Consider the following 12,463-nt stretch of genomic DNA (forward strand, 5'->3'; position numbering starts at 1 on the left):
CTGGCACAGGTTGCCCAGAGAGGTGGTGGATGCCCCATCCCTGGAAACATTCCAGGTCAGGTTGGACGGGGCTCTGAGCAACCTGATTTAGTGGAAGATGTCCCTGCCCATGGCAGGGGGGTTGGACTAGATGGCCTTTAAAGGTCCCTTCCAACCCAAACTATTCTATGATTCTATGATTCTATGATTCTATGATCTTGCTGATTGCACTTGCTGCTAGTTGTGGTATACAGACTCTCTACATTTCTCCCATTATATTGTCACCTAATTAAAAGGGGAAAAAACCCCAAAAGTGAAACTCAGACAAGAAGAGGTGTCTTGCATCTCATCCAGGCCTTTAGTTAGTCCACCAAGCAACTTCTTTGCCCGTCAGCAGCTGAAAGACAGTTTGACTCCTTCGTGGATTGGGTGGCGCTATGTGCCACCCTGCGAAATAGCAAACTAGTCCAGAGATTGTTTTTTGTCTTGCAGCCGGTGAGTCAGTCATACAGACAATTCCCAGTTCTCGGCTGTTTGGGCCGCCTACAAGAAATTGTGTTTTCCCCAGTCTTCTGATGGGAAGGTGCTTGTGGGCGAAACCGTGGGCTAACACAGGCTCTGGTTGCCTGAGAGGAAGGCATGTGAGGCCTGAGAGCCCTTGCTGGGCTTCACCTCATGTGTGTCCTTCCAGATAACATCTTCCTAGCCCTCCAGCAGCAGTCAGACCTGTGGGAGGGCTTGCTGGGGAGCACCATGTGGGAAATGTGGGGTGGAGGATAGGAGAGCCTAATCCTGCTGAGCTGCGTCTTTAGTGGCCCACCCTCATCATTTGTGTTGGATATTGTTGTGCTAATATATTCCTTTTTCCCTTTTCTTCCCATCCTGATGGACTTTAAACAACCTATTTTTCTTCTGAAAAGATTGTTTTCCAATTTGCTTTTATGAAGTCCCCTTCTGAGCTCACCTAGGTTCACCTCACAGAAAGGGCATCCATGTGCTATTGAATGCTTCCTAGGCAAGTGGCAGCATCTTATTTCTCCACCCTGTGTAATTTTTTAACTTCTCATTTTCTCTCTTTATGATGCAAAATGCATTTGTGGCTTTTCCTTAGTCCCCAGAAATCCCAGAATTTACTTTCCTTTTCTCCTGATTGATGCAGCTTTCAGACTGGTGTAGGACTTTTGGCTGAAGTTGACCCACTCCAGATTTATTCCAGCATAAGCAACATCAAAGTCAGACCATGCTGCTCACTTGCTGGGTGATAGTTATACTGCTATTCCTGGTTTTCTCTTCCTCTCCTTTGTTTTTATTATTTATAAGCAACAGTAAATTGAAGTTCTTTGAAGCAAAAAGCATTTCCTTGTATGTATTTGTACGATCTCTAACATAAAGCTATGCTGTCTTAGGGTCTCTGTGTAATGCCTACAGTACTATGTAATACACTGTAAAAACAATAAAAATACAATAAAAACAATAAAATACAACTGATGGTAAATGCAGTTGGGTACACTAGGGAGGAAAAATTTTCATTTAATTTCTGAACAAGGTTTTGGGGAGTCTTGTTTTGATCTCCCTTCCCCTGACCTAAGTAAAGATAGATGTTCAGCTTTAAAATTGGGTCAGCAGACCTTGTACACAGGCAGCCAGTGGAGCTACGGTTCTACCTGTCACACCTACCTCATCTCATCCCTTTTGGCACTGAGCATTTCTGAAGGGCCTTTCAGTGTCATCCACCCTCTACCTCTGCTCAGCATATATACATATAAGCCCAGAAAACATTCCTCACCTATTGTTTCCCCTCTTCTCATGGAGCATTTCATGTAAAAGCTTGGCAGAGTCTTGCCAAAATCACTTGAAATCATACAAAACAAACAGTTGGAAGGTGGAGAAATATAAGGCATGATTTCAGTTATCTATCTTCCTCATTTGTACTGACTGAACTGAGTTGAGGGTAATTCTGCAGTAGAGCAAGGTGGGAATTTGATAGTAGGAATTGTAACTTCTGGTACACTGCTCAGAGTTTTACTTGGTCTTGTGGGTTTTGATTTGTTCCATGTAGAGTTTCAAAACGTTTCTTAAATTATTATTCTCTTCTGCCTTCCTTAGCCCGAGTTTAGCTTAGTTCATTTTTGTAGCACTAGTGGTCCACATTAAAGTTTGGGTTTGTTTTTTGTTTGGGTTTTTTTTGTTGTTGTTTGTTTTGTTTTAAAACCAAGCAAAAAGCTGGATATAGACTTTTTCACAAAATAAGTGAAACAGTGATTTTTTTTTCTCTCTGACAGTTTCTACCTATGCTAAATCAGATTTTCACTGGAATCAAAACATTAACCTGCTTGTATTTTTTCACAGACTTTACATTTCTAGGGACAAGGCATCATGTCACATCTGGGATGTCAAACAAGCCTTGTCCTTCTATTTGAAAAGGATTAAATCTTTTCTTCTTTTGTCTGTACCTGTGGCCCACAGTAAGCATGGCAGTCTGTGCACAGGTCCGCTCTGTAAATAACAGTCTTCAAGATACATTGTCCATATGCACTTTCATAATTTATTCTCCTTCCTCTCTTTCAAGGTCTCTTTAATTTCTTGGGATTCCGCAAGTGAGCAGGTATAATGCATGCTGTACACCTGTGCTCAGTGCAGGAGGAGAGAGGATATGCGTGCATCTGTCCTAAAGATATTGCTAAGTGAAAAATGTTTGATCTTGAATGTCTCTGGTAATACGTGTGAGGATGGCACATCTGGAAGAATTCCAGCTACCTTTTTTCTCTCTAATTGCACCACACAAATTTTACGCCTCAAAGTCTGCACCAGCCATGTATTCCGAAATGTCAAAATTCAGCTATAGCTTCACCTTTTTAGCAGTCTCCCAGATGTAACACAATGGAACAAGTGGAATTTAGAAAACTCCAAACAACCACAAAATCTTCCCACTTATGCAGACGTTTCTCAGGCATTGAGAATAATTATAGACAAAATCGCTGCAAGTATTAACCAAGAACCATTTAACCCTGGAATGTGCTTCATCTCCAGCTGCTGGAAGAACCAGTGGTATTCCCTCCCTTGTAGTCTCAGATTACCATAGTCCTCAAAATAGAACTATAAAAAATCAGACTACCATCCAAGCTAGTAAAAATAGTTTTTAATTGAAAGGGCACTTTGAAATCCTTATCCTGAAAAGGCTGAAATCATTTATGGGTGTCTTGGAGGGAAGGGAAGGAGGAAACGTTTCCAAGAAGAGCAGGCTGTTCTTCCAATAATAAAATATCATCAAAACTACTGTTTAACATTTAGAATTTACAAGCTGGCAGTGGCATGCTACATGCCATATAGATAGTAATGAAAATAATCGGTCATGCTCTTTAATGCAGTACAACCACTTTGTGCTATAAAATAATGGCAGTAGCTGGGCCCCTGACAGAGTAACTGGCACAGGGAGGATTACTTAATTTGAAGTGCGTGCGTGCTGTAGAGACCATCTAGGGACATTACTACTTCCCTCTCCTTGCGGTTGGTATATCAAAGCAAAGGAAGAGGGCTGAAGGCAAGGAATTTTCTGACCAGGTTTATTTGGAGACCTTTCCGGTTTTTGTGACCTACAAGAAGCTGCCTCTAAGATAAGGGGGGTAATCCTGAGCAACAAGGAGCAGCGGTGATCACGAGTACAAATGATGGGCAGGTTTAATCTTCAGGTTTCCATCCTAACTGTACAATTGGCAGCACTGAAAAATAACGGAGGGTTCATCCCTGGTTACTGTTACAGATGCATTTCTAAGAAGTTGAGATTAATATCTGTCCATAATGAAGGCAGTTTGGATAAGATCTCTTCAGCAATTGTTAGGGGAAAATGCAGAATTTGCCTTCACTGAGAAGTAACATCTTGACCCTTAATATGCTAGATATGATGTGGCTGGACTCTCTAATCACTGTTTTTCTTTTGGATTTTTTTTTTTTTTAATTTTGTTTTAGCCTGTTGCTGATCATGCATCATAACTTTGTTCCAAGAGGAAGGGAAGATTCCAACCTTTTTGCTTTTCAGATACTTTTGCAGTGACTTTCAGACTAGGAGCCCTCAGGACTGGTGCTTACTGAATCTCACAAAGTCTCACTTTGAAGTTTAGACTAGAGGAGTTAAGTGTAAGCCTAAGTGAAATGCTCTTTTTTTCCCCTTGAATATGAAAGGTTATACTATATCTAGGAATACAGCTACTTTATTGGAGAATTGAAGCAAACACTGCTGTAATTAGTTCTTCCAAAGAAGCAGCAGACAGCTAGGTCACTTGTGACTTCTGACATCTCAAAAAAATCTAGCAGAGAATTAACCCTCTGAGCCTAAGGTTAAGTATGTAACCTGCAAAGTGGGCATTCCTAGAAGGAAGAAAGAGAAGCTTGACCTTGCTTTTAGAGACCTGGGACACTGGAAGGAAATTATGATCAAAATTATGTACAAGGCTCTAAGTAGAAGAGACCAAAAGAGCAGTTATCACTTAAAAGGTCTTTGATATTTACAACAAGGAACAAGAATTGACAGATGAATGAGGAAATGGGGGAAAAACAAGATATTCAGAGAAAATAACTACTAGTTCTCTGAGGATTTTAACCTGGCCAACATACTAACGAAGATCTCTATTTTTGGTTTAAATGCAAAACAGTGCAGAACACCAAACGCTATTGAATGAGATTTTCAGGTGTACCTTCGAGAGTTAATGATTTCCATACAGGGGGAAATGTCATTCCTTATTCTACAATGAAACTTGACCTGTAAATAATTTGTCTAGAAAGAGCTGTCTCTCAATAAATCTGTACTCCGGGAGGAGTTTGGGGTAAGTTGGTTATCTATATTTGATGTTGGATTAGTTGTACATAAAAGAGGCAGAAATGCATTAAGGATAAATGATGCTGTGATACCTGAACCTCTAAATGGCAGAAAGCAAAGCAGAAATTTAAGATCTGCTAGGACTGAGGAGAAAGGGGGGTCGAATATAAAGGACAGAGGCATTTGATGGTGAAACGGTATCCAGGAAGTGAGATAGGAAATGGAGATTGTTTCCTTGCCCAGAAATATGAGAACTAGACCATTTTCTGGCAGCAAAAAGAGCCAGAGTATAGAGCAGAAACTGGATGGGCTTCAAGAGCTTGAATGAATAGCGGAAGGGATAATAGGAGAAGATTGCAGGGTATGCAGCCTGTACAGAAAGCGTTCTGAGGAACAGGGGACAGGGAGAGGCTCTGAGAAGGGAGTGAAAGATGCAGGCAGGCATTTATGGTATTTCTGATACTGTATGGAGGTAGGGAATAACAAGCAGTACAGAAGGAATGATTTCGTATAGGGTGACAGTAGACATGAAGATCCTGGATGTCAAAAGAAAGAACGAAGAAAACAAAAATAGTGCAAAAAGGTGGAAAAGATGGAGACTGGAGGGAGGGAGGGAGAGAGCATGGGGGCCGGGAAATGTGGAAGATATTTAAAAATAAGGGAAGGAGTGGGAAAGGCAGATAAGGACAGTAGGGAGAGGGGGAAGGAGAAATTTTACAATGACTTGTAAGTATGAATCCACTGAAGAAAGCAATTTGTCTCAAAAAATTATATCGAATACAGTATCAACATACAATACAAGATACAATTCATTACACCTTTTATCAGATAGTCCCTCAGCTCTTTCCAGGGCTGGAATAAATAGGATTTGAATTCTCTGCATAATCTGTCTTAGAGAGGCAGTCAGTAAATTAACCTTTTAAACAATATTCCCAATCTATTAAGTCAAATCCCAGTTTGCGGAGTTTGTGTGATATGGTATTTCGTTACTTGTAATATCTGTGCAGATAGACTCCACTGCAGTAAAATGCACTGCTTCTCTTTGTGGCCTGTGGTAAACTTTAAAGTTATGCTACAATTTATTACTATATTTTAAAATTATGTAATAAAGGAAAAAGAAATCAAACACGATCTCTCAGCTGATGGACCCCACAGGCGAGGAAATGAGTCACATGGCTCCTATGTCTCCAGAGTTATGAATTATTTCAGCCAGCTGGAGAAGAAGAAAAGAGTAGGGAAAGAGCACTAAAACTAAAAAGTGAAGAGCAGGCGTCTTTGTTGGGCATAACCCAGAGTATATGGGCTTAATGCGTAGATGATTGTGTTAGGTTCTCTGGCCTGTCATGCCTGTGGCCAGACTAGACAGTCCTACTCAATTGCTCTACTACCTTACATACTCTACCAACATATTCAGTAGAAGATAATATGGAAGGTAAGAGGAAGGTAACAATGAGAAATGGGATACAAGAAAGGCAGTAACAAGGATGAAAAATTTATATTAGTACTTAACTGTTAAAAAGGTGCTTTTCATTAACAGATTCGAAGTAACTTTTCCAATAAGCTATTGAAAACTTTTATTATTGCCATTAAAAATGGGAAAACTATGCTGAATATTTCATTCTTTTATAAATTACTAGGTAATACTGTATCAGGTGATACCAGGGACATTCTTCAGCATGGGGATGTGTAGTGATGCTGCCATCTCACAACTGCTTTGCAAGTCCTAATATACGTAAGGCTTGGGCCAGTGCTCGCTACATTCAGGGGGAAGAGTCACCCTGACTTTTCCCGTGTTACAGAATCATTTCCTGGTTGCAGGAGTGTTTTCTATCTATCTCAACTAAAATAAAAGGAATACCGTGGTTTCTATCTCAGTCTTATTCAAATCCAAACTTACTGGTGACATAGTAATTTTGTTGAATCACAGACAAACAAAATAGCTTTACCAAGTTACAGAAGCACAAGATGTAACGTGACTACCATGGAGGTAGATTTTGATAGCTCAATTCTTTCCAGTCTTTTATGATGACATCTCCAGCCATAGGTTTGTTTGGCTTGTTTATGTATCGATTACATCTATTGGGGATTAAAGCATTAATAACATATTTTCTTTAACTGATTATATTTGTTCTTGGCATCTGTTTGAATACTGGCTGGAACTGTTTCCTGGTTAGCTTTAGAGCACAAATTGCTTAGGGAGATGGAGAGTAGATGTCATCTCTCATGACTTTTTTGTCCTCAGAATGCCTCACAAAGCAAGAATTTCCAAACTGTCAGTCATAAATTTGTCTCTTCCTTTACCAGCAATGTTAACACATTTTGAAATAATAGAGGTTCAAAAGTTCACTAGGAAAACATTGTTTTTCATTGCTCATTGAAAAAGCTTTTATTTGTACGTAACTGTAATTCAACATCGTGTTAACGTCATCAGGGTACATAACACAGTAAATGCTTACCTGTTTTAACTAAAACTCCAGCTAATTCTAATCTAATTAGTAAAATGTGTTGATGGTTTCTACAGCATTCTGCATCGTGTTCTTGCTGGTTTGCTCAGGCTTCTCTAAGTCATTGTTGTTTGGATCGGGACGCTGGTATTTTTCCTTGAAATACAGCTGTCCGGAGTGACTGTATTAGCTGACTGTGACAGCTAAGATTCTCAGTTTCTTGACAGTGTAATTCCCAAAAATGCATCTGGAAATTTTCATGGTCCTGTAATCAAATAAAAAAGATTCTAAGTAGGCTATTTTTAAAAAGGTTTGGAACATACTACCAGAGTTTAGGCTTCTGATTGTGAAGCTGAGAGGGAGAATAATAACCTGCTGGAGTAAGGGAAAGATCTGGCATGTACGTTCGTAAAGATCATATTAGATTTCTCTAATATGAAAATGAAAATTCTGAGCAGGTTCCCTTCCCTCATGGACACTGCCCCTTCCTGGTGCCTTCTGCTAAGCCTCAATTTTGCTCTCTGATTGGAAATAATCCTTCCCTTGAACGTTGGTGTTATCCCCAAGCCTGGATTCTTTCTCTGTCTGCTCTGCTGTTCCACTCTGCTTCTTTTCCTGTCACAAAGAGGCCAGCAGTTGCGACATTTAGGGAAACATAGCTCTTATATAGAATATATTGCTCCATTCCTTTACCCCCATTCCTGCTTCTCACTACAGTGTGGCAGTGCATGGTGCCAGGCTCCCTAATCGATGTAAGACATCCAGCCTAAACCTCTCCCTGCAGCAGCAGGGAATGGAAGCATCTCCTGAGTCAGCAGTATTGGCCTTGCTGTCCTTGGGGTGGTCTGGCTGTGGCTGGGACAGCCTTATTGTGGCCATGCCTGAAATGCACAGCTAGAGCTCCAGAAGTGCTGTGGGCTCCCAGGAGTGTGCTCACCCTGAACATGGAGGTTGTGAGAGGGTGGTAGGGGTCTGCTTTTTCCTAATAATCCTAAAAATGGGATGGGGGGGAAGGGAGAAAGAACACAGTACTTAGCTAGAAAGAAAGAGGTTGGTTTTTTTCCCTCCCTTCATCTCATCATTTTCTTTCTCTCAGTGCAATGCTCTGTAGCCCTCCTGCTGCTAAAGTCTTCCTGAGACCCCTCTCCGTCTTCCCACTGTTTGCCTCCAGGGCTGTGGCTTCCCTGCTCAGCACCAGCAGCCCGCAGTGGGGAAGAATCCTTTGGGGAAAGCAGCGAGGCCCCCAGGGCGTTTGCCGGCAGCGATCATCCCCGCAGGCTCTGCCAGCCTCCAGCTGGCAGCTGTGTGCTCTCAGGAGCCTTTGGTGAGGCCACCAAAATACAGATGCTGCAGAGCTGTCGGGCTGGAATATTCCCACAGGAATTGACCATGCTGCTGCTCTTTTGCCCAACTAGGCAACCCTGCCCACTATGTCTAAATTAGGGATCTTCGCCCACTATTGGGATCTTTGCATTTTCCCCAATATAGAAATCTAGATTATAACCAGTAGCTGAAAAATCACCAATCTGTTGGTTGTGACTGCAGTGTTCAAACCAACTCTTCTATCAATCCGCTAGGAAAAGACAGTAATCTACAGGAAAAGTTCTCAATGTTTTTAAGCTTTCTCTGTTCCCCAGCCTCTGCTAAAATACCCTGTTTCTCCTTCTCCCTGGTGTTCAGGGCTATGGGCAGGAGTGAACGATATCTGAAGTTTCCTCCCTGGACCTGAAAAAGGAGTGGAGAACCTATGTAAGTGCAGGAGGAGCAGAGATGGACAGTGGACGAGATAGGATGATGAAGCTGATGATAATTATATTACAGGCTACAGGTACTAAAGCTGGGAGAAACCGGTATGAACTGTAGAAGGACTGGTATGTATGGTTGGAGCTATCACCATGAGAGACAGTCTGAGTCCAAGATAAAGTCTATCGGTGTGAATTGTGAGGCACTGTAATTAATGTCAGGCTGAAAGGGCCAGAATAATTTGTGGGACTGGGAAGATACAGGGTTGAGAAGTGTACAATTAATTGATGTTGAGATGGTAGGCATGCGGGAACCTCTGATTTAGCCATTCGGAATTTAGAGAAAAAATGAGTCTTTTGTGCGACCAGACAGAAGTCTGTGCAAACACATGTAATTTATGTGAGTTGTAGGATATTTGTCATTGTTGCAAAATGTTGCCTGTTTTGAAACGCTAATGGCATCTTGCATCACTGGGCCAAATTCTGCTTCAGTTACACTAGTGTACTGACAAATTCACCAGGGCTGCTCAGACAAGAGAGTAAAATGTAAGCAACTGACATGTTAATTTTTGAAGTCATGTTGAATAGCAGTCATTGACAGCATGTTAAGAACATCTACACTGCAGTTCTTAAATTAGTGTTTTTTTCTAAGCTACAGAAAACTTGTGAAAAATCCTAATGTTTGACTCTCAAATTGCATACATTCATTTCTTACTGATGTAGAACTAAAGATGCCCGTAAAGTTACTGCAGAGTTATATTGATAAAGTGGAACTATTCTCTGCGGAACCATATTATGCAAAATCAAATGTAAAGGAAATTTAGACTCTTTTTAATAACCTGCAGGTAAATCAGAAGGATATTTGTATCCCTGCTACAGGAATATAAATGGAAAGAGGACCTATTTACATTTGAAAGGAGATGCATCCATACTTTCCCATGTCAACACTAGCGCTGCCCACTATCTCTAGGACCTTGTGCAGCAGCACATCTAGCAAACCTGTGGTGGGTTGACCTTGGCTGGACCCAGGTGTCCACCAAGCTGCTTTATCGCTCCCCTCCTCAGCAGGACAGGGGAGGGAGACAATAAGATGGAAAAAACTCATGGGTCAAGATAAAGGCAGTTTAATAAAGTAAAAGCAAAGGCCACGCACAGAAGCAAAGGAAAACAAAAGATTTATTCGCTACTTCCCATCAGCAGGTAATGTCCAGCCACTTCTTGGGAAGCAGGGCTTCAGTACATGTAGCAGTTGCTCTAGAAGACAAACATCGTAATAGCAGAAGTCATATGGTATGGAATATCCCTTTGGTCAGTTTGGGTCAGCTGTCCTGGCCATGTCCCCTCCCAAAATCTTGGCCACCCCCAGCCTACTGGTGAGGGGGGGAAATGTTGGAGAGACAGCCTTGACGCTGTGCAAGCACTGCTCAGCAGTAGCCAAAACACTGCTGTGTTATCAACACCTTTCTATCTACCGATACAAAGCACAGCACTATGAGGGCTGTTATGGGGAAAATTAACTCCATCTCAGCCAGACCCAATACAAAACTCCGTTGCAGATACAGGAAGCGCAGTGGTGCTGGATGGGGCAATGGCAGCAGTGCTCCAAGACCTGCTTGCTGCTACTCTCAAACCTATCGGGGAGGATCTGTCTAGGACCTGTCTTCTAGGGCAGCATATGGTTTGCTAAACGTTTTTGCAACTGTAGGATGGCACACATCCAGGCGGCTTTCATTCCCTGCCAGAATTTTAAAGAAATGTTAACAATGTTTACACTTTTCAGTTTTGAGTCTCTAAAAATTACCTATTTAAACCTTCTCTCCCTCTCTGACAACACAAGATCCAGCTCCTCCTTCGGATGCGAAGTGCCACAGCACTTACTCAGTTCTCACTGCAGGACTCAGAGAAGACAAATCCTGCTGGCAGTGCCGCTCCCCCTCTGCCTCACCAGCGGAGCCTTGGTCAGGGCTGCGGCTCCTTGGGCTCGGGGCGCGCGAGTGCCTGTGCCCATGCCACCCACAACTGAGAAATGGGAACATTTCTGCACTCAACAAATTCAGCGCCTCAAATCTGTTTGGGGGAGTGGCAGCTTGCACAACAGAGGGATTGGGATTTTAACAGCTGGGGAGCTTTTGTGTTGTACAGCCTTTCATTTTTTAAAAAAGGGGTGATTTTTTTTAGAAGGAGATCCATCAATAATATAGGTGAGCAAGAGAAGCATGCTTGCTTGACCAGGGTGTGAGTCTTGATAGTCTACTCTCTTTAAAGATAAGGAACTGCCCCTCATTACTAGACCAGCACTTCCCTCTCATCCCCTTCCAAATAAACACATCTCTACTGTCAGAATGATGACGTCTGATTCGTACGATGTGGGGCGGCGGACTAATGAAAGCCATGGAGAGTACCTCCCTTGCTACGTTTAGAAGAGGAAGATAATGAGACTTCTGGGAGATGCTGCTAGCGGAATACTACAGCACGCCAGGTGATGTTTAAATGAAATGTAAAGACCAATATTTTTTGCAAGGTTAAGGACAGAGACCATAGCCAGAATGTTTTGTTTCCAAATGGACATCTGGCAAATATTGATCTACAATCGTATTTAGTGTGGAATGGAAAGTACCGGTTGTGACATGAGCAGTCAATATTTTTTTAGACTATTGATCCTTACAGTGGCTATTGATGGGTTTTTAGGCGATAGCACAATCTATTTTTTCATTTAGCTTAGCTTAAAATAATTGGATTGCAAGTTGTGTGCCTGTATATGTGGAAAAGGACTCAATATGCAAATATTGTTTCTCATCATTGGCAATGTATACAAAATAAATATTCATTTTTAAGTGGGTTTTTTTCCCCCTGTTATTTAGTATGACTACTCAGATATTATAACTTGGATATGATAAAAAGTGAAGTTGGCTTCAGGGGAGTCCAGATGCCACCATCTCCCCTCTGCTGCCTGACTTGAACTTTTTTCTCAAAAAAACCCTGCTTCTATGAATAAACTGTTAGAATGAACACATAAGGGATCTAGCTGATTTCTGCAGACAAATCATCTTTTCACTCTCTCTCATCCCATTTGATTTAATTGTTTGCTTTCGTCTGCAGAGAAAACATGTTGTTGCCTACCACTTGGGGATTTTATATAAGGTTCAGTAAGTACTCTTGAGTGTACTGGATTTTATGAATTGTAAAATAAACCGATGATATTTTTTGTTCAATTAAAAGAAGCTGTACATGGGGAAGGACTGGCATACAAGAAATGGCAGTAAATTGCAAGCCACGTCATGCCTTGAGGTGTTAGTTCTTGTGATTGCTATTTATATTTCAGTGCAGACTGGAGTCTTTCTTTTGACCAAGGCATAATATTCCCACTATAGGCAATAGCCAGCTAATGCTCCAGCCATTCTGTAAATAAGTTAATCCAGTGTTTGCATTTGGTCCCTCCTGTGAGAGCTAGACACAGAACTGAGGTGTTTATTGTACAGACTCAA

The 12,463-nt window shown here is 41.6% G+C and overlaps 1 long non-coding RNA gene across 1 annotated transcript in view; it reads left to right on the forward strand.

The window, feature by feature from the left end:
• The window catches only part of LOC103906640, a 21,911-nt gene extending 9,448 nt beyond the window's left edge, over positions 1-12,463 (forward strand). Inside the window, exons 3-4 of the long non-coding RNA XR_658012.1 lie at positions 8,917-9,064; positions 10,816-12,463. This is a non-coding gene — a long non-coding RNA (uncharacterized LOC103906640). The remainder of the gene's footprint in view (positions 1-8,916; positions 9,065-10,815) is intronic.

This window comes from Aptenodytes forsteri, unplaced genomic scaffold, assembly GCF_000699145.1.
Source record: "Aptenodytes forsteri isolate BGI_AS27 unplaced genomic scaffold, ASM69914v1 Scaffold9, whole genome shotgun sequence".
Classification (NCBI taxonomy): domain Eukaryota; kingdom Metazoa; phylum Chordata; class Aves; order Sphenisciformes; family Spheniscidae; genus Aptenodytes; species Aptenodytes forsteri.